The sequence below is a fragment of the Canis lupus genome, chromosome 20 (assembly GCF_003254725.2).
Source record: "Canis lupus dingo isolate Sandy chromosome 20, ASM325472v2, whole genome shotgun sequence".
NCBI lineage: Eukaryota > Metazoa > Chordata > Mammalia > Carnivora > Canidae > Canis > Canis lupus.
The window spans coordinates 57,590,825-57,609,553 of NC_064262.1; the positions used below are offsets into that span (position 1 = coordinate 57,590,825).

Below are 18,729 nucleotides of genomic sequence, written 5' to 3' on the forward strand. Positions count from 1 at the left end.
GAGACACAGAGAGGCAGAGACACAGGCAGAGGGAGAAGCAGGCTCCCTGCGAGGAGCCCGATGCGGGACTCCATTCCGGGGCCCCGGGGTCACACCCTGAGCCGAAGGCAGGTGCTCAACCACTGAGACCCCAGGCGTCCCTCTCACTTGAACACTTGCTACATACCCTCCCTGCTCTAAAACTTTTCTGTGCTTCTTCACGGCCTGGGGAAAAACGTCCCCCTCTCCTGGCTTGGAGTGGAAGGATTTAACTTAGCGTGTCTCCAACACCAACCCCTTTTACAGCTGTTCTCTCTCTCTCACTCTCTCTCTGACGGTCTTCCCTTTGCCCAACACCTTCACTGGGCCAACTCCTAGTCATCCCTCAAAGCCCCAGCCCCCACACCCCCTACTCTGGGAACTGGCATCTGGGTCCCAAGCATAGCCTTTAACCACGCCCTGTCCTCTGCCCTTCCACTCCTCGACCCGGTCCTTACTGTCTGGGCCTGGAAATAGGTGTCCAGCCCTGTCTTCTCCCAATCTTGATCCTTCCCAATCATGTGTTGGCCGTGACCATGGGTACCAGCCAATCACGTGGCAGCTCCTCCTCCCGGCTGTGGTGATTGGTCCAGGAACAGACATGTGGTCCATGCTGGCCAATCAAAACCTTCCCTGGGATTTTTTTCCCTCAGCTGCAGGGAGGAACTGAGGAGCCAGAAGGCCGTGGGCTCCGCCTTGTGGGGACGCGTTCCCAACCTGCGGGGAGGCCGGCCTGAGAGAGAGAAGCAGGCCCCACTTCTACCCACACGACTCGATGTCACCAGCACATAATGGACATTCAACGGATGTCGCACACAAACACCCTGCACCTCCCCGACCGCCCCCCCGCCTGACTTCGCCCACGGCTCACACCACCTTCTTGCATAACTTACATTTGAAAATACTTGTTTAGGGATCCCTGGGTGGCGCAGCGGTTTGGCGCCTGCCTTTGGCCCAGGGCGCGATCCTGGAGACCCGGGATCGAGTCCCACATCGGGCTCCTGGTGCATGGAGCCTGCTTCTCTCTCTGCCTGTGTCTCTGCCTCTCTCTCTCTCTGTCTGTGACTTAAATAAATAAATAATAAATAAAATATTAAAAAAAAAAATGAAAATACTTGTTTATTTCTCACCCGTCTCCCCGCACTAGGAGGTCTGGTCCCTGTCTTTCATGTTGTCCCCAGGACCCCCGTGCACGGGGCGGCCACAGGATTTGCAAGGCTCCCTGGGACATGAAAACGCAGGGCTCATTGCTTGTTCAAAAAGCAGGAAAGGGAGAGTCATCCAAGAATGTAAACTGCGGCGCTTTCCCCGTTCTCCCGGGCTCTGTCTCCCTCCACCGTCACGGCGTCCTCCACTTGCTGTTCCGCGCACGTCATGTAAATAAAGAAAAAACAGACATTAGGATGATCAGCGGGAATGTTCCCGTTTCTGCCACGCAATGCCAATTTTAAGTGTCAGCGAGTCGGAGGGCACGCCGCCCGTCCACGCGTCCCCGGAAGTGCATGGTCGCATCGCGCAGGTTGTTCACGCCTATGCATTTTGTTCTTGCCAGAAAGATTGAAACACTGCACTGGGCAAAACCGACCTGCTTTCACGTCACCATGTGTCACCGTGGACGGGCAAACATGCTGCTGACATGCGGAAGCTGGTGGGTGTAAACGGAGAAGCAAGGGCGAGCTACGTGGGCCCGCGGCCTCCCGCCGCGGCCTGCTCCCTCGTCCCATCGGACTCCACTAGTGAACATGTGTTCAAATAGCAAATTAGCAGGAGTTTCAAGGCGGTGACAGCACAGCGTTAGACCAAGGGTGGACTCCGGGCAGCTGCACAGGTCATGCGCCCGCAAAGCCACCCTGCTGGAGAGGTCTGGGACACAGCAGGCGCTGAATAAATGCTCACTCAGGAAGTGAGGGATCGGAGGAGGCTGGAGAGCATCGAGTCCCCAGGGGGCTCAGACTGCACCCACAGCCTCAGAGACTGTGAACAGTGTCCTGGCTCCACGGTAGGATTGGGGGCGAGGGAGGTGTAGTGCGGGAGGGCGTCCTCTGCGATGGGCCCAACGGTGGCCCCAAGGACGTTCACCCATGATCCCAGGACCTGGGGCGTGTCACCTCCCGCGGAGAGAGGGCCTGGTGGAGGCCCCTGGGTGAGGATGACCTTGGGTTCCCGGGGGTCCCCCCAAGAGGGAGGCAGGGGGAGCCCCAGAGACGGGCAGACCCCACTTTGCTGGTGGTGAGGAAGGAGGAGGGGCCGTGGGCTGGGGAGGGGGCACCCCTGGAAGGTGGAGGGCAGGAGGGGGTCTCCCTGGGGCCCCAAGGGGTTGACGTGGGCGTGACCGGTCCTGCCTGCACCTGGGTTTTAGGACTTCTGAGCCCATCAGAGCATCCGCGTGAGCGGTTGGTTTAAGCGGCCAAGTTGGTAGCGACCTGTTAGAGCAGCACCAGGAAACCCCCACGCCCCGAAACCCGCACGCAGCTGGAGGAGAGGACCCTGCTTCATCCTTCCGACCACTGGCCTCCTGTAGATCGGTCCCCCGAACTAAGCATTCTGCTGCTCCGGGCAAAGATCCGAAACCCACGGTCGCAACCGTGGGTCGGCGGGCGGAAGACCCAGCAGGGCTGGGCAGAGGTCTGCAGGGGTCGGGCTGGGCTGCGGGCCCCCGCCCCAAGCCTCCTGGCTCCGTCACCCTAACCCCCACGCGCTCTTCCCCGGAGGGCGAGGGTGAAATGGAGGAGCCCTGGTGGGGCCGCTGCCTGGGCGACGGTCGGGCAGGTCCAACAAAAGACAAATGTAAGTTCACCGTGCGACCCAGCGACCCCACTGCCACCTACCCCCAAGGAACAGGAGCCCGCGGGGTGCCCATTGGCAGCAGCAGGACGTCCGCCAGCCCTGGGCGGGGGAGCCACCCGTGTCCTCGCAGGGGAGCGCGCACAGCTTCCTCCCGGATGCGGCAGACGGGACCGAGTGCCCTAAAAATCACTGAACCGTGGGCTCTCGTGGAGAGCTTTACATCACGGCAGTTCCACCCGGCTTTTCATTTTTATGTTTTTTTTTAATTTTTATTTATTTATGATAGTCACACAGAGAGAGAGAGAGAGGCAGAGACACAGGCAGAGGGAGAAGCAGGCTCCATGCAGGGAGCCCGACATGGGACTCGATCCCTGGTCTCCAGGATCGCGCCCTGGGCCGAAGACAGGCGCCAAACCGCTGCGCCACCCAGGGATCCCTCATTTTTATGTTTTAAAAGATTTTAGCTATTTATGTGTTTATTTATGTAGAGCAGGGGTGAGCTGGGGCAGAGGCCGAGGGAGAGAACCCCCAGCACATTCCGGACCCTGAGAGCAGCACCTGAGCCCATTCAAGAGTCAGATGCTCAGCCCACGGCCACGCCCGGGCGCCCGTCACCCCACTTTTCCAAAGCTCCAGGATTGCCCCTGAGGCTGCACCTGCGCCCGCCCAGGCCCGGGGCCCAGCGGCCTCGGGGCCCCCGCCCGCTCCAGCCTGTCTGCCTCCCAGGCCCAGGTCCTCGCCCACGCGGGCTCCCTCCTCCTCGGGCTGTCCCCTGCCTGATGACGCTGAGATGGGTGCGTGGCCGGGTATTTACGCCGAAACTGGAGAAGTTTTAGGCTATGAAAGCTCGACAGGCCGGGAGTCCCAGGGGTGCCCATCCTGAGGGGGTTGTGGCTGCTCCGTGTGGGGGGGACGAGCACGCGAGGAGCTGGGTCAACCCTCCCCCTGGAGACTCCTTGAGTGGAGCACAGGAGCAGGGCGGGGTGATGCCCCTTCTCCCCCCCCACCCCGCTGCTGCTGCCCAGGCACCCGGAGCCCCACCGTCCCCCCGCGGCCACCAGGGTGACCCCATCAGACTTGGGTGAGTCTGCACCTGGATGGGGATAAGTGCCTCCCATCCTGGGAGGCCCCAGGGAGAGCCCCCCCCAGCACAAAGAACAGCAGGGAGCGTGGTGGGGCCCCTCCTGGCCCTGACACCCAGGCATCCCCACCGCTCCAGGGCCGCCAACCAAGGCACCTGGGGGTCCCCGGGCTGAGGCTGTTTCTTGGGGAGGGGACCAGAGATGTCCCACTCCGTAGGGCTGCTTCTGTCCAGCATCACCCTGGGGCCCGGGCAGCTGGGTCTGGGGGGCCTCGGGGGGTGGGGAGAGTGTCCCATTCCTACTGGCTGGACGGCGGGGGCACAGGGCCAGAGAAGCCTCTGAATCTGGGGATGGCAGAGAAGCATGGACGGCAGTGAGCGTCCCCAGGGAGGGAGGACAGAGCTCAGGGCAGCGGGGGAGGGACACTGGTGAGGGGTGCGGGAGGGCGGGGTGGGGCCTTGGGACGGGCAGGGAGGCCGAGGATGCTGCCCCGGGGGCTGTGCTGTGCAGGGGGAGGCCAGGGGGTCCCCGCCTGGTGCCCTGACCACCCACAGTTCTGGAGTGGGGGGGCACTTCTGAGAAGGGAGGGGAGTCCCTCAAGGTCTCGAGGTTTCCGAGAACTGTTCCCACCTATTCTCAGAACTGCCCCCCCCCCTGTCTGTCCCCAGGCCCCAGCCTGAGCTCCCTGTCCCTGGGGGGGTACAAGCAGCCTGCAGGGGGCCAGGCAGGGGGAGGAGCCGCACTCAGACTGGTGAGACTGGGAGAGAGGGGTTGTCTGGGAGTCGCTCACACGGGCCTCCAGGGGAGGGGGGAGCCAGGTCTCAGCAGGGTTCTCAGGCCACCCCCCCACCCCCCACAGGGCCCAGGGACGGAAGCCCAGCTGCCCAGGGAGCGGCCGTTGTGGGGACCCACCAGCGTCACCTTCACTCTTAGTGCGTTTGCCTGGCGCGCAGCCACACCCAGATGGGGACACTGAGGCCAGAGAAGGGGACCCCCGTGCCCGCCCCAGCCGCGCCCCCCACCCCAGGCCTGGAGCTCCCAGAGCCCTGTCAGCAGCACCTCCTGCGGGGAGCAGGGAGGGGCGGCCTTGAGAGGCTGGGCCTGATGCGCATTAGTGAAAAATATTCCAAACAGCTTGGCGGGGAGGCTGGGGGGGTGTTGGGGGTCTGGGATAGGCGCCCTTCATGTCCCCTCGCCCAGCAGGGAGGTGTCCCTCACCCCCCAGCCCCTTCTCCCCACTGCTGCCCCCTTGGGCCAGGCTGCCCCCTCCCCCCCCAGCGATTTCTTTTCTTTTTTTAAGATTTTATGTATTTATTCATGAGAGGCACAGAGAGAGAGACCCAGGCAGAGGGAGAAGCAGGCTCCCTGTGGGGGGCCCGACGTGGGACTTGATCCCCAGGTCCCCAGGATCACGCCCTGGGCTGGAGGTGGTGCTAAACCCCTGAGCCACCCGGGCTGCCCTGCCCCCTCCCCCCCAGATTTCTGCCTGGACCCCACCCCCACCCCCGCCCCACAGTCGCCACGTGGAGCAGAGGAGACTTTCCTGAAGGAAAATCCTACTGTTCCCTCCACAGCTGCCGGAGCCCCGCAGGGTCCCTTCCCGCCGGTCCCTGCCCCAGCCACCGACCTCTCCAGCTCATCTCTGAACCCCACCCCCGCCACCGCCAGCCCCCAGCCCCACCAAGCAAGCCTCCTCGGTGCTGTGCCTGCCTCAGGGCCTTGGCACGTCACCGCACCAGCACCTTCTCCTTCTCCGAAGCCCCCTCCTTGGGGAGGTCTCCCCGCCTCCCAAGCAGAGCCTCCGTCGCCCCTTCAGGGGCCTCCCCCAGCCCTGTTTCCCTCTCTCAGGCCTCATTGGGCCCCACAACGCTGGTGGCGATCAGTCTCCATTTTGTCCAAACACTCCCTGGGGGGGAGGCCCTGCTGACCGACCCCAGGCCCCCCGCAGGGACCGCAGGGACCCTGCCGGCTGCTGCCCCGCCCTGCTTCCCAGAAGGCTCCAAGTTTCGGCCTTTCTGGAGCCCCTTCGGCGCTCCCCCGCTCTCCGTCCCTTCCCGGCGGCCTCAGTTTCTCCTTGACCACCCCTCCCTCTCCCTCCATCCTCCCCCGGGTCTCAGCCAACACCCCCGCCTCCAAGAAGCCCTCCCCGAGCCCTCCAGTTTTCTACTTAGACATTCGTCAGTTTGTCTCTACCAACAGGAAGAAGTCACTGGCGTGCGGCCACCGCCACCGTGTCCCCAGCACCGAGGTCAGGGGTCAGTGCCCAGGAGGCACCCGGTACCTGGGTGTAGACGTGCAGCATGCCAGGTCCTGGCCCTGGAGTGACCCCCGCTGACCCCCTGGGAGGGCATGTCCATGGGACAAGGCTTGTCCGGGGGGTGACCCGTGAGCGGCCTGCACATTGGCCTCCTGGGAACCCCCCTGCATCCTATTCAAGCCTAGTGACTCCTGAGGACTTGGGGCCTTCCTCCCGCAGAGTCTAGGGTGCAGGGCGTCCTGGGGACTCTCAGCCCCTCCTGGCCTCCTCCCAGGATACAGCAGGTGCACAATCAGTGCCCCAGGTGACCTCGGAGCAGGAGGCCCCCCCAGGATGTGGCGAAACTAGGCTCTGGGGCCCCGGCCCTGCCATGGCCGGGGGGACATCCAGCAGAGGTGCGGCCGGGTGTCGCCGAGCGGCCGTCCTGGCGCATCCTGGCGTCTCCCCTCGGGCTCCTTGGCAGGCTCGCCCCATTTCACAGCCTTCACAGGTGGAGGCTGAGGCTCGGAGCTGGGGCGGGGCTGCGCGCCCCCAGGCCTGGGGTCATTTGCCGTGCCCAGCCGTGTTCCGGGGACTCCGCGCCCACGCATCCGGCTGCAGCCTCCGCGGCCGCCGCGGCCATTCCTGCGGGACTGGACGGGCCGATTAGGTCTGTTTAAGGGGAAGTTAACTCTGACGCACCCCCCACCCCCTCCCCCGCAGCCCGCGCCACCGCAGGGGGTACCACACCGCACGGCCCCCACGGCCCCGGACCGGCCACCAACGGGCTCCTCCAGCCTCACGGCTTCCCGCTGCACAAGGCGCAAGAGGCCCTCGGGGCGCACAGACGGAGCCCACGGGGAGGGCCCCCCTGCTGTGCCCAGGACAGTGACAAGGGCCGGAGCTCAGGGCCTTCAGTCAGCGCGTCTTGCTCCCGCTCGCACACAGGGTGGCCTTATAGACCCGGAGCCGAGTCAGGCACGTCTGTCCCCTGCTTGAGCCGTCCCGAGGCTCCCCAGGGCCCTCACCGAGGGGCGCGGACCCCGCAGGCCCCGGAACCCAGGCCTCGGCCTGAGGGTCACTGCGTCGCCGCAGCCCGCAGCATCCCGGGGCGCCCTCCACCCCGCCCTCTGCCGGGCACGCCCTCCCCCCCTTAGATACACCCCCTTCCTTGGACAGAGCGGCGCACCGGGATGTACAAGGGAGGGAGTGACGCCCCGACGTTCCTCTCGCGACAACCCCACAGGGAGGCCGAGAGGGCCACTGGCCGCCTCCCCGGGGACCCCTGCACGTGCCCAGTGAGCAGAAGCTGAGACCCCTGGTGCCAGGGGGGCCCTGAGCTCCGCCTGCAGAGGGAGGTGGAGGGAGGCGAGTGCCGAGGCCAGGAGAGGAGCACCCCGGCCACGTAGGGTCTGACCTGTGGCCAGGGGAGCCCCGGCAGGTTGTGGGCGGGAGAGGCCGCTGCCAGATGCACGTGGGAGAGACCAGGCATCCCAGCTCAAGGCAGGCGTCCGAATCCTGGCCTGGGCATTGGTGGCCACGTCACCTCCAGCGTCCACCCCCGACTGCCCAGTGCCCACGGCCCGCGGATGCCCCAGGACACAGGTGCCCTCCGCCTCCAGAGTTCACAGGATCCTGAGATCTCGGGCCCTAAAATGCCCAATCTCCATTCCCAGGGGTCCCGACATCCAGAAGCCAGGGCCCCCCGCTCCCCACCCTCATGTGTGTTTGCCCCTCGATGCAGGTTTCAGGAGGTGCCTGGGTTTCCACGCGGAGCTTATTTTATTTTATTTTGATTGTATTTATTTCTTCATGAGACGCACAGAAGGAGGCAGAGACACAGGCCGAGGGAGAAGCAGGTCCCTGCGGGGAGCCGATGCAGGACTCGAATTGGGACCCCCGGGCCACGCCCTGAGCCGAAGGCAGATGCCCCACCGCGGAGCCCCCCAGGCGCCCCTACACGCGGAGTTTAAACGGCAGAGTCCCGAGGAAGGACGAGGTCCGCGGTCCCTGCTCACACGCGCGGGCCTCAGACACCCCGACCGTGGCGTCGCGGTGCGGGCTCCCCGGAAGCTGAGGCCAAGAGTGGGGCTCACTCGGTGAGGTGGGTTGTCTTCGAGGCAAGGGGCCACTGGGGACACCCCGCATGGTGGTCACGGCCAAGGGCACAGGGCTGCTACTCAGCCAGCAGGTCCCTGCACCTTGGGCGCCTCCAGAAGCAGCCTCCGAGCCGGTGCCCGGCGTGCCAGGAGCGGGGAGCTGTGCTGAGGTTGCGGGGGCCCCACGGGGTCTGCTGCGTGGGGAGGCGGGCGGATGCCGGGTGTCACCCACACTGTGGAACAGACCCCAAGGTGAGGCTGGAACAGAACGGGAACAGACGGCAGGGAGGTCGATCCTCAAGACAAGCGGAGCGAGGGACGTGATGGGGGCGGGCGGCGCTCAGGGAGGTCGGCAGACAGGGGTGGGTCCCCTCGCGGGGCAGACAGGGGTGGGTCCCCTAGAGGGGCGCTGGGGAGACGGCAGCTCCGGAGCAGAGGACGGACGCGTGGGCGCTTGCTCTACGTCCCCTCTACGTCCCCGCGGCAGGTGCGGGTAAAGGAGAAGCCAGCCTCTCAGGCACCTGGGGGGCTCCGCGGTGGGTCTGCCTTGGCTCAGGGCATGACCCCGGGGTCCCGGGATCGAGTCCCGCGTCAGGCTCCCCGCAGGGAGCCTGCTTCTCCCTCTGCCTGGGTCTCTGCCTCTCTCTGTGTCTCTCACGAATAAATAAAATCTTTTTTTTTTTTTTTTTTTTAAAGCCAACCTTTTAGCAGTTTAGGCAGTGGGCACCCAGCCACTGTCTGCCTTTCGGGGCAGGGCGGCAGGGAGGGGTCCCGCGGAGTCCCACCCATCCTCACGGACCGCCCAGGGGCCTCGGGGCAGCTCACCGTCTGCTCTGGCCTCAGTCTCCCCACCGGCCCAGGGGGATGACCTCCCGGGACATGACCCCCTCAGTTGGCCCCTGGCGCCCTGGACACCCCCAGACCCGGGGATGAGCCCCCTCCCTGCAGCCCTGGCCCGCCACCCACCGGCCTCCCCTCTCAGGCAACATCTTCATTACGGAGCCGAGTTGTTTAAATAAATGAATTAATATTGACGAAACATCAGTGACCTAATAAATGATTAGTTAAGGCGCACATACATCATGCCGCGGGGACGCCGGGAGCCCTTAATTACTGCTTTGGAGGGGCCAGCAGGCCCACGGCCACGGCCCGGCACCCCTTCCCGGCCCCGGACCCCCTCCTGCCACCTGGCTCCCCCCACCCCGCCCCCCCGCCCAGGGCTCTGGGACCCGGCCCATCTCTCCATCCCTGCCTGAGCTCAGGCTCTGCTGACTGCGGCCTCCTCCCTGCCCCCAGCACCCAGAGGGCCCGGTCAAAGCAGGTCAAAGCCTGCCGCCTTCCCCCTCCCTCCTCCCTCCTCCAGTACACCCCCGAGAAAGACCCAAGGCCTCCCCGCAGCCCAGGAGACCCCACGAGGCTGGTGCCCAGCCAGCATCAGCGCCCTCTCCTCCTTCCTCCCACACACACCACTTCCTGCCCCAGGGCCTTTGCCCCTACTGTTCCCTCTGGGCCTGGGCAAACCCTGCTCACCTCCAGCAGCAGGCCCCTCTGGGGGTGGGGGTCCCTGGGGGCCTGGAGGAAACCTGGGGGGATATATGGGGTAGGGATGCGTCAGGTGCCCCACCTGGGGCATCTCTATCATCCCCAGGGCCTGTGGCCCTCCCCCCACCCCCCACCCCCCACCCCCCTATGCCCCCACCCCCCCACCGCTGGCTGGCCCTGCTTCTGCCTCGTGAGAACGGCCTGGAGGCTTTGGCTGAAGGGAAAGGAGACAGGAGGCTTGCCTGGCTCATTGTTTCCCCTTCCCCACCCGGTTGCTGGCCCTTAGGGCCCCACAGGGACAGGGACGGGATGCAGACTCTGCAGCAGGCGGGTGGCAGCCTGTCCTGACCCAGCTCCTCCTGGCGGGCGGGGCACCTGGAGAGGCAGCTGCTAATGGCTCCTGAGAGGGACCCGAGAAGTGGGAGAGCTGTGGGGTGGAGGGGGGCAAGGATGGAGGGGAGGGGAGGGGAGGGGACGGGGGGAAGAAGGAAAAGAGAGCAAGCAGGGCCCCGCAGGGGGGACAGTGTCCAGGGGCCTGGCTGGACCCCTCCTCTGCCCTCCCCACCCCACGGCCTGAGAGCCCTTTGCTCTGCATCTATTAAGCTCCTGCTGTATGTAGGGCCCATCTGGCTGGCAGGTGCGGGATCCCGGTGTAAGGGCCGGGCCTGCTTCCCACACTCCCCTCTACTGAGGCCCCTCCTCCCTGCCACCCCCTGGGTGGTCAGGCCCCTGCAGAGCCATGTAGGTGACCCCTGACCAGGTGCTCAAGGTTGCACTGTGCCTTCCAGGGCCAAATGGGGCTCATCTCCACCTTCTGCCTGGAAGTAGCCCCTGGCCCCTCCCTGAAGCCCTGGGAGATCCTCTGGCGCCTCTGTGACTCTGGGCCTCAGTTTCCCCACATTCAGGGCCTCCAAAATCCTTGATCAAGCCTCTTCCCCCAGAGACAACCCAACAGCCGGTGGGACACACAGGGATCCGGCTGAGAATTTCGTCGCCCTGGGCTCTGCCAACACCGTGGTCCACCTTCCTGAGTCCCCGTCCACCTTCCTGAGTCCCCGTCAGCAGCCAGCCCATAGAGGCTGGGGACCAGCGTGCAGGGGTGCTCAGGGGCTGAGGCTGTCGTGGCCTCAGGGGGCGGCCCCAGCCCCCCTCCCAGGCCAGCGCCTCTGGGGCCCCTTCAGCACCTGTGCCCCGCCCAGGGCAAGCACCTCCCAGCGGCCTCTGCGGGTGCGGAGAGGGGTAGGGCTGCTGGCGGCGCTGCTCCCCCAAATCCGCTTCTCTGCCTTCGCCCTGCAGGTGACCTCACAGGGGGTTCCCCAGGGCCGGGCTCACGCTCGGCCCGCCAGCCTCGGTTTCCCCGACCGTCTCGGGGACCTCGACTCCCGCAGCGGGTCCCAGGGGTGCGCAGGGGCCAAGCAGGAGCCGCAGTTACTGTCTGGTAATAGTAATAACGTGACACCCGCTTGTATTCTCGGAGGGAGTGAGTCCCGAGTCACGCCGGCACGGCACGGGCACACCGCGTAGATGCGGCTGCACACCCCGGCCCGGGGGCACCCGTGGCCACGAGCTCGGGGCCCACCCTGCCCGCGGGGAGCCGTTTACTAGAAGCCCCCGCCGCCGCCTGCCGTTCCCAGCCGGATAATCTAATCGCGTTTCCAAGGCTGCGATCGATAACCCCGAGGCGGCGCCAAAACGAGGCTCTTAAAGGGCCCGCAGCCCCGCCCTGCCTCCCCCAGAGCCCGCCGGGGACCGGGCGGCCCCTGGGGAAAGACTGGCCCCCCAGCAGCCTGGCCCCTCCAGGCTGTGTGGCCCCAGCCGGCAGCCCGACCTCTCGGAGCGGGGAGTGGGCTCCTCTGGAAAGGGGACTCCCGGGAGGCCCCCGCCACTGCAGACCTGGTCCACACTGCACACACCCCCACCGCCGGGTGGGGAAACTGAGGCTCGGAGCAAGGAGGGAGCAGATAGCACCAGCCTTCTCCCACCCGCATCTGCACTCAGCCCCCCAGGTCCCCCGAGGCCCCCTTGGCCCTGCCTCCCCCTCTCAGGCCCAGGCTACCTGTCCCAGGATCTATACAAACGCACTTAGCAATCCATGTCCCTGCAGGGCCCGGCGATCGACCGCGGAGGGCCCGAGGCCCCACACTGCCCCTGCCCGCTGCCCCGCTGCGCCCTGCCCAGCCCCGCGCTTCCTCCTGGTGCCCAGACACCCCCCCCCCGCCCCCCGCCTGCTCTGCGCCTAAAAGGGAACAAACGAAAGGCCCCGATGGCTTCCTGCCTGCCGGGAGTAGCCGTGAGCTGCCCGGCGCTGCTGGGCCCGTCCAGAGGCCACGGTGCAGGAATATTCCGGAAGCAGTGACGGTGGACTAGGCTAGAAGCAGTCAGGACAGAACGTTCCAGGACGGTGGTGGCAGCCGGCTCAGGCCCTGCGGCCCGGCGTGCTGGGGCCTAGGCCCGGTTCCCACCGCCAGCCGTGCCCAGCGCCGGGCCAGGGGGCCTTGCTGCGAGCGGTACGTGGGGCCGCAGTACGTGGGGCCGCGGGCGGGGGCGCCCCACACAAACCCGGGGCTCGAGGAGCGCCGCGGACGCAGACTCTGCATGTCGGAGAGGCCGCGGCTTGGGGACACAGAGGCTGGGGGACATACCATCAGTGCAGCCAAGGCTCACTTGACCTCTGACCCTGCTGACCCTGCCCCCAGGGACCCCCTCGCCCTCTCCAAGTCTCGCCACCCCCACTCGGCTGCCTGAGTGACCCCGGTCCTAACCCCGCGGCATCCCCCCACCTGGACACCCAAGCCTGACCCCACTTCCTTGTCACCTTCCGGGTCCAGGGTTGGGGCCGCCAGGGTGAGAGGAGATTGATCGAGCGGCTGACCCTGTGGCCGCCGTTGCCAAGGAGATGGTCCATGGGGGCTGGAGGGGTGGCCAGGGCCAGGGGGTGACAGAGGGACAGGGAGAGAGGAAGGAAGGGGCGGGAGAGCATGAAGGAGGGAGACACAGAGGGAGGGGCCCAGGTAAGGGGCGCGGTACTCGCAGCAGAGCCTCCTGAGCCACATGAACACTCACCCACCCTTGGACGCCCACCTTCCAGGAGCCGGGCTGGAAGCCCCCATGCTGTGACCCCACCCGAGGCCCCCAGCAGGTCCTTGAGTGGGGGAAGCCAGCACCCTGCCTGCCCTTCATGGTGGTCCCTCCTCCCCTCACACCCAGGGCACCAGGCACCTGTCCTAGAAGAGGGGCCAAGAGCACAGGGCCCTGCAGGATGAATAGGAGTTCGCGGGGGTGGACAGGGAGTGGTAGCGGGGAGGCGGCCCCTGTCTGCCGCATGAGCAGAGACAAAGTGGGTGATGGAGCATTGGGGAGGGTCCCCTCGTGCTCAGCAGCCTCAGTAATGGTGGAAACTGCCCCGGGGTTGTTGGAGCCCACGGGGATTTCCCATGACGGGCCCCGGGGCCTGGGGGCTGGTCACGCAGCCAGCCCAGCCTGTTTCCTGGGTGCCCAGGGGTGCAGCCGTCAGGGTGCCTGGGGCCAGCGCGGCCCCCCGGGAGGACGGCATCAGCCCACGAAGGACCGAGGCGCCGGCGGGGAGGATCAGGCGGGCCAGCGCCCACCGAGGGGACGCGGACCTGCGTGGACGCGCGTAAACCGCCAGAACATGCGGACCCACGCGCGACTACGCCCGAGCGCGGCGGGCGGACCCACGCAGGCCTCACGCGAGCGGACACGCAGATGCGCGCGCGCCCGAGCCCCCAGGGCACGCGTGGACGCGCGTGCGCACGTGTCCGAGCCCGCGGAGGCACACGGAGGTCTCGCCCCGTCCCGCGGAGCGCGGGCGCCCCCTGGTGGGCGCGGGCCCCGGTGCGCGTCGGGCGGGCTCTGCGGGGACCGCCCGAGGGGTACGGGGTCAGCCGGGGCCGCCGGGCCGGACCCCATTTTCGTCCCCCCCACCCTCGTCCCGCCCGTGGGGGCCCGCGCGCCCGGGTCCGGGGAGTCCAGCCCGTGCGGTATCCCCGACCCAGGGGTGCCCCGGGGCAGAGTGGGCTCCGCGGGCGGGGGCCCCAAGAAGACCCGCGGCCCCACCCAAGGGCGCCACTAGGGGGCAGCACGAGCCCGAGCACGCCCGTGTGACCCGGGGCGCGGCCTGTCCCGCCCGAGTCCCAGCTCCGCGATGGGGACGTGGAGGTGGCTGGCCTGGACACGTGCGTGGTGCAGGGCGCGCGAGGGCCTCCGCGGAGAGCAAGAGCACAGGGAAGGCCGGGAGGTGGGGGGAGCTGAAAGGCCTGAGAGCCCCGGGGGCCAGAGTGGGGTGCAGCACCCCCTCCCCGGGGCTCCTGGTCAGCGACAGGGTGCAGACGCTTAAGACACATCCCGATCCCACACTTTCTCCTGGTCGGGGGTGCTGAGGTTGGAGCCACCTGCAGAACATTCCAGATTCCTGTTCCCCTGGCTGATGCCGTGGTTGGTGCCTCCCATTTTGAGGGTGGAAGACCCTGGGACTCTAGACGGCGGGGTCCCTGTGACGCCAGGGCAGAGGTGACCCCAGGCCTGCGGAGGAAGCCCCGTCCTCGCCCCCCTGCACAGTTCCAGAGTCTCTGCACCTTTAAAAGAATGCGGCAAAATTAGCAGGTCTGCTGTCATTAATATGCAAAAATGCAAATCAAGGGGTGATTAAGCAGCAGGCCCCAGGATATTTCTGCTGTGATGGATTCTATTGTCAGGGAGGTTCGGTGGGTGCCAAGCTGGCAGGGTTGGGGGAGCCTGGAGCTGGGAGCTGGGCCGCAGCGCTCCTGGGGGGCTGGCCCGACTCCCCCTCCCCCCACCGGTGCTCTCTTTGCTTGGGCTGCAAGCACAGCCCCTCCTGACCACCTTCCCCCCCCCACCCCCCACCCCCGAGGCCGGCCCAGGGGGCCCTTAATGGGAGAGCAGGGGCTCAGGGTCGGCCCCGTCAGCTCAGACACCCAGCGGCTTGGCTGAGGGTGGCCCTGGGCCTCAGGGCCTTTGCACTGGCCCGGAGCCAACCGGGATCACTCCCAGCCTCCATCCCCCCCACCCCCCACCCCCGCCCAGAGACCCTGCAGGCCCCTTGGCTCTGGCCCCCCCAGGACAGCTTCAGATGCCCATGAAGCGGCTCGTTGGTCACTGTTTGCTCCCCAGGCTGGCCGCGAGCCGGAGGGACAAGGACCTGCAGCCTGTGGTCCCATAGAGCGCCAGTGCCCAGTGTGTCCGGTCCCAGATGGGAACACTCTACAAACACTCCCCAGATGGGAAACTGAGGCTCACGACAGACTTGCTCCGGGCCACGAGCCCAGGGGAGGTGTCTCCCACGGGGGGAGGAATAGAGACAATAACGGGCAGGTGGAGGTGAAGGCCTCGTTCCAACGCCATGAAGGGGGCTCAGCCTTCAGCCCTGACAGTGGGGGGGAGGGTGCAGGAAAGAGGAGACAGAGAGACAGAGACGCACAGAGACAAAGACAGAGGGTGAGAGTCGCAGGGAGAGGCCGCCCCAGCGCAGGGCCCCTCCCGCCCAGGACAGAGCTGGCCCCGCCGCCAGCTGCTGCCTCCCCCTCTGCACGCAGGGTGGGGGTTGGGCCCCAGAGGAGCCCCAGCTGCCGCTGCCACACAGCCAGCCCTCAGCCCGGGCCCCACCAGCTGTCCCCGACCCCGCAGCCCCTGGGCCGCAGCAGCGCTTCTGCCTGGGTCCCCTGCCTACCTGACCTCAGGCCGGCCCTCTGAGCCTCAACATCTCCACCTGCGAAGTGGGGACCAGCGTCCACTGAGCGCCTGTTGCAGCCAGGCCCAGGCTGGGCGCGGGGCGGGCGCGAGGGGGGTGCAGCCGAAGCCGGGCCTGGCAGGGGCGGTGGGCTGTGGGGCGGTGGGGAGCCTGTGCAGGCCGACAGGTGCGGGGAAGGTAATAGCCTGGCCTAAGAGGCAGAGCCCCCCCCCTGCAGAGGCCCCCGGGTTTGCTCCTCCCTGGATTCCTCTCTGGCCCTCAGGGGCCTCCTCCCGGGGCCCGGCACCCCCACGGCAGCCCAACCCCAGGCAGAGAGGGAATTCGGGGCCGCTGGGTGACCGCACGTGTGGCGGCCTTTGTCAGAATGAGACACAGCAGAGAGGTCAGGGCCGCCTGGACCGGCCCCTCCCCCGGATGTGGGGACAGGGGCACAGGGGCGGGGGACAGCCAGGCCCGAGAAGGGGGGGGCACAAGGCATGGACGCGGGGCCTTGATTCTTCTGAGGCCTCCGTACAAATTGGAAAACGAGGCTCGCGGCCTTCCCAGGAGAGGGTCCCTGACCTCACAGGAGCCGGTTCCTCCGGGGCAGGGCCTGGGGCTGCCCCTGCTTTCAGGGAAGGGGCCGTCCCTCCGCAGTCCCCGGCACCTGCCCGGAGGCCAGGAGGCTCGGCCTCTACTTGGCTGGGTGGCTTGGGCTCCCATCCCCGTTACCCAGGGGGAAATGACCTCACCGGCCTAGGTGGTGGCACTTAGACTGGATTGCCCTGGGGGACCCCCCTGGAGCACTAGGGTTCCCCCCCAGCCCCATGTCCCCTCCAGGGCATGCCCGGGGAGCACTGTCACCGAGGGGGCTGGGGCGTACCCCCAGTGGGAGGGTGCCCCCACCCCGTGGCTCTGCGGGGCTGCAGAGCTCTAGCCGTAGGGTGGAAAAGTCAATTTTCTTTTAACTTAAAAAGTTCGTGCACACACACACACGCACACGCACGCGCGCGCACACACAGAAAATAAAGTCCAAAAAAAAAAAAAAAGAAAGTCCAACTTCTCAGCTAATTCCACTTCTTAAATATAAATATAAAGTAAGAACTGAAAGTCCCCCCCCACCCAGAGTAACCACTGAACCCCGGGGACGTTTCCTCCTGTGCTTTTTCGATACCTGCTTTTTTTCCTTTACAAATTCTCTCCCCCCAGAACGGTGCCTTGGGTCTCAGCCCGGCCTTCAACCCGGCCTTTGGTCTGAACGGTCCCCCCGAGACGTCTTTTCTGGCTCAATATGCAGGCGAACCCCGAGGGCGGCAATCCTCGCACGCCGGTGTTGTCATCGCCTCCCCGCGTCCCCTTCTGCTGGACACGGGTCACGTCCGAGCGCCCGGTGCCGCAGCCCGCTTTCTGAGGGACGTCCCTGTTTGTGCCACCGTTTTTTATTAGGTGTATAGGCGTTAGGATTGGGACTGGACGGGGGCCTTCAAGGGGGTGTGGCCGACTTCCTTTGCTGGGACACACACCCTCCGGTGGACCCCACGACACCGCAGGATATGACCCGTCTCTACTGTCCTGCCAACCAGGAGGTCGGTCTGCGTTTTCTTATTTGCATACTCGTTTGCATTTCTTTCACCTCGAGCAACATCAAGGGTCTTTTTCTCTGTCCCTTTAACTGCCGTTCGTTCGTAGTTCTTATGTGAAGAACTAATGTTCATTTCTTGGTGTGGGTTTCCTGGTTTTGTTTTTGTTTTTAAAGATTTTTAGAAATGTATTCATGAGAGACCCGGAGAGAGGCAGAGACACAGGCAGAGGGAGAAGCAGGCTCCCTGCAGGGAGCCCAACATGGGACTGGATCCGAGGAGCCTGGGGCCATGCCCTGGGCTAAAGGCAGCCGCTCAACTGCTGAGCCACCCAGGTGTCCCTATTTTTTTTTATTGATTTGTAGGAACTCTTTGTATGTGAAGGATATAAATCCTTCTGTCACAATGTTGCCATTCTTTGCTGCCCCATCCTCCCACCTCCTCTAACCTCCTCTGTGTATCTGTTCAATTCCAAAGTGTTTAGTCGTTACATAGTCAAGCATGAGGATGATTCTTCTTCTTGTACGTCTTGGCTTTGTGCCTCTTCTGCTCCTGGAGAGGGCAAGGAGGTGGAAAGGCCGGACGAGGCCTCCCAGCCTAGGAGGACAGGGAGCTCAGAGGAGCCCGAGCACCTCGCACCCTGGGCCCCGTCTCATGCGCTCCTGCCAGGCCCTTGGAGGGCAAGTTGGGGCCAGGCCTGGGCGCCCAGGAAGCAACGGGCCTCACCCCTCGGAGGAAAAGAAGCGGGGCCTGCCTCCTCCCTGGGCCTCCTGGGTGAGCACCTGCAGAATGGGCGCCACCATGGCCACCACCTCCCAGGAACCCAGTGGGACCCAGCACAGCGACCGCAGGGAAGGTGAGGTGCCAGCTGACCTGGAAGATGACTGCCCCCAGCCCTGACTTTCAGAAGGGGAAACTGAGGCCCACGCAGGGGCAGCCTCTGCCCGAGTCATACAGTCACGATGAGGGCGGGACCGGGACTTGAACCCAGGCCTGTTGGCGGAGCTGGGCCCATGGCTTCTGTGCGATCCTCCCTCTGGACACCGTCTCTTGGGCCCCAGACGTAGCCTTCAGAACAAGGAGCCCTCGGGGCGCCCGGGGGGGCTTGGCGGGTGAGCGTCTACCTGGGGCTCAGGGCGTGACCCCGGGGTCCTGGGATCGAGTCCCGCATCAGGCTCCCCTGCTCTCTCTGGGTCTCTCAGAAATAAATAAATAAAATCTTTAAAAATAAAATAAAAAGAGAACCAGGAGCAGCGCACTGCCTCTGCCCTCACCCCACCCCCGGGCCGATGAGCACCCACTGTGCGTCACACCGCGTGGAGGGCGGAAACCTTGCTCCCTGCCCTTGGGGGGGCTGGCCTGGCGAAGGGGGGTAACCAGAAACTGCAGAAGGTGAGAGGGACTGTGAGCTGGGTGGGGGTCTGGCTCCGCTGGGGGCCAGGGAGGCTTCCTGGAGGGGGCGGCCCCGGCCCCCGCGCTGAGAGCTGAGAGCTGAAGGAGGACCAAGAGCCGCCGGGCACAGCGAGCACAGGGCCGGGGCGCCCCCGCCAGCCCGGGCCTTGCCGGGTCAGCGCCGCTGTGCCACCCGTGAGAGCACGTCGCCCCCCGGCTCCTGGCCGGCGGAGGGGCACGCCCTGCCTGAGTTTCTGGAAGGGGCCCCCGGGCGCGGGTGACAGCG

At 65.9% G+C, this 18,729-nt stretch overlaps 1 long non-coding RNA gene across 2 annotated transcripts; it reads right to left on the reverse strand.

Moving 5' to 3' along the window:
* Window positions 1-1,111: 1,111 nt before the first annotated feature.
* On the reverse strand, window positions 1,112-13,431 carry LOC112666203 (uncharacterized). 2 transcript variants are annotated; one of them, XR_004807363.2, is made up of 2 exons: window positions 12,984-13,431; window positions 1,112-1,376 (listed from the first exon to the last, which is right to left on the reverse strand). It is a non-coding gene; the product is annotated as an uncharacterized LOC112666203 (long non-coding RNA). The 2 variants fall into 2 exon arrangements; XR_003140773.3 differs by having other exon boundaries at window positions 12,580-13,431.
* Between the last annotated feature and the right edge of the window lie 5,298 nt (window positions 13,432-18,729).